Raw genomic sequence first — 3,127 nt, 5'->3', positions numbered from 1 at the left:
ACATGCAGGCCCAGCGGCCATGGCCCACGGGCCCAGCCGCTCCGCGGCATGTGGGATCTTCCCGGACCGGGGCACGAACCCGTATCCTCTGCATCAGCAGGCAGACTCTCAACCACTGCGCCACCAGGGAAGCCCCAGAAGAAAAATTTTTAATCACTATTTTTTCAGTGTCAGAGACTACTATGTGAATTTGTAAGTCCTTCTTAACTGAAGGACTGAATTATTTATTGAACTGAATTATTCCTTTATATCTTTGGTACTTTTCCCACTGAGAGAAGGAGTTATTCCCTTCCCCTTGAATCTGGACTGACTTTGGTGTCGTGCTTGACCAATATAATACTGTGGAGGTGACACTCTGTGATTTCTGAGACTAGGTCCTAAGAAGCCTTTCAGCTTCTACGTATGCCTCTTAGAACTCACTCTTGGAAGCCTGCTGCCATGCTGTGATTATGCCCATGCAACCCTGTGGAGAAAACATTGAGACGAGGGCCCAAGGCCCCAAGAGTCAGCCCTGGCTGAACTCCCAGCCAAAAGCCAGCACTAACTTGCCAGCCAGGTGAATGAGCCATCTTAGAAATGGGTCATCCCATCCAAATCAGGACAGATGAGCTGTCCCCATGCAGCCCTCCCCAATTTGCAGAACTGTAGACTAAATGAATGATTACTATTATTTTAAGCCATCAAGTTTGAGGATGGTTTGTTTTACAGCAAAGAACTGAAAACTACTTTTCAAAAACCTTCAGGCCTAAAAACAATACCAAAAAGAAACGTGGTGGCTTACGTCAATCTGATTATGCACTGTGAGTACTTCCATGTTTATTTACCTTAGATATTTTATTTTATATAAGAAAAAAGGAAATGAAGAGAGTATCCTCTGATTGACAAAAGCAAAAGAAAAAAGGCAATTAGACAAATTGTTTTAAAATGCCCTCAACCTAAAATAATAAAAGTCTTATTATAAATATGTTAGTATTTCATTCAAAACTCTGTGGAAGGAATTAGCTTTTACAGTTCCATGAAGAACTTCTAAATATAGGAAAGTAAAACTGAAATTTATGTCAGTTTATTAATGGCATCACTTAAAACTACAACAGTTAATTAACTAATTAACAACTTAATTAATTCAGCACTTAATTTACTTACTTGAGTTCACCTAAATTCACCTAGATGTGATTTAATGAAGTTTCAGTGTAATTCCTGACTAACCATGGAAATTGTGTGATGTATATTTCTTCAATTTAAAAGGTATTTCTTGAAATTAAATGATTTAAAGCAGAACACTAAGCCTCAAATTGAGTTTTCATTTTCTCTTCAATGAGGAATATCCCTGAACTTCTGGCATGTAGCAATTTTCCCACTCCATTTTTTTCTTTCAAAATGAAACTCATATTTGGGTTTGTTTATTTGTTTCTTTAAATGTATCAATATACTGTTCAGAAACCATTAAGCCAAAGTGAGCAAATGCCATCACAGATTATTAATAATTATTCTATATTCTTAAAGAATGGACCTGAGACAATAATTGAAAATCAGAGGAGAAAATTCATGATAAAACATTCTCTGGACTTCAGGATATGGGGAGGGGGAAGGGTAAGCTGTGACAAACTGAGAGAGTGGCATGGACATATATACACTACCAAACGTAAAATAGATAGTTAGTGGGAAGCAGCCGCATAGCACAGGGAGATAAGCTCGGTGTTTTGTGACCACCTGGGGGGAGGGATAGGGACGGTGGGAGGGAAGGAGACGCAAGAGGGAAGAGATATGGGAACATAGGTATATGGATAACTGATTCACTTTGTTATAAAGCAGAAACTAACACACCATTGTAAAGCAATTATACTCCAATAAAGATGTTAAAATTAATTAATTAAAAAAAATTCTCTGTTCCATGGATTTACTTAGTCAGTGGCCATGTTTATAGACCAGTTCTGTATAGTCATGTTTCTCAATGTGTGGTCTGTGGACCTGTGCCAGTCTGAGTTGGAAAAACTCAGCTTTTCTCCTGTGTTTCTCCTTTACTTTCACACATCTACCACACTCCCAACACTTCTGAGACCAGATGTGTGGGTGCTTTCCCCCACCCAGGAATTCTCTGCAACACCAGCTGGTGTCCTACAATTTAACTCAGTTCTGACACTGTCTACCTGGAGACAGCATCAGATCCCACAGGTTAAGGACTCAGTCCTACAAGACTGCTCTCACTTCAGATACCAATTACAAGTCCAGGTTACCACCTGTGCTTATGACCAATAAGGTATCAATCTGAGGTTCTCACAACCCCCTCCTCTGGTTTGATTAATTTGCTAGAGCAGCTCACAGAACTCAGGGAAACACATTTACCTGTTACCAGAAAACTACTAGAGCTAATCAATGAATTTGGTAAAGTAGCAGGATACAAAATTAATGCACAGAAATCTCTGGCATTCTTATACACTAATGATGAAAAATCTGAGAGTGAAATTAAGAAAACACTCCCATTTACCATTGCAACAAAAAGAATAAAATATCTAGGAATAAACCTACCTAAGGAGACAAAAGACTTGTATGCAGAAAACTATAAGACACTGATGAAAGAAATTAAAGATGATACAAATAGGTGGAGAAATATACCATGTTCTTGGATTGGAAGAATCAACATTGTGAAAATGACTCTACTACCCAAAGCAATCTACAGATTCAATGCAATCCCTATCAAACTACCACTAGCATTTTTTACAGAACTAGAAAAAAAAATTTCACAATTTGTATGGAAACACAAAAGACCCCGAATAGCCAAAGCAATCTTGAGAACGAAAAATGGAGCTGGAGGAATCAAGCTCCCTGAGTTCAGACTATACTACAACGCTACAGTAATCGAGACAGTATGGTACTGGCACAAAAACAGAAATATAGATCAATGGAACAGGATGGAAAGCCCAGAGATAAACCCACACACATATGGTCACCTTATCTTTGATAAAGGAGGGAAGGATATACAGTGGAGAAAAGACAGCCTCTTCAATAAGTGGTGCTGGGAAAACTGGACAGCTACATGTAAAAGTATGAAATTAGAACACTCCCTAACACCACACACAAAAATAAACTCAAAATGGATTAAAGACATAAATGTAAGGCCAGACACTAT

This window comes from Physeter macrocephalus, chromosome 9 (genome assembly GCF_002837175.3).
Source record: "Physeter macrocephalus isolate SW-GA chromosome 9, ASM283717v5, whole genome shotgun sequence".
In the NCBI taxonomy this organism is placed as follows: domain Eukaryota; kingdom Metazoa; phylum Chordata; class Mammalia; order Artiodactyla; family Physeteridae; genus Physeter; species Physeter macrocephalus.
The sequence above is the reverse complement of the archived record's forward strand: the minus strand, read 5'-3'. Positions refer to the sequence as shown.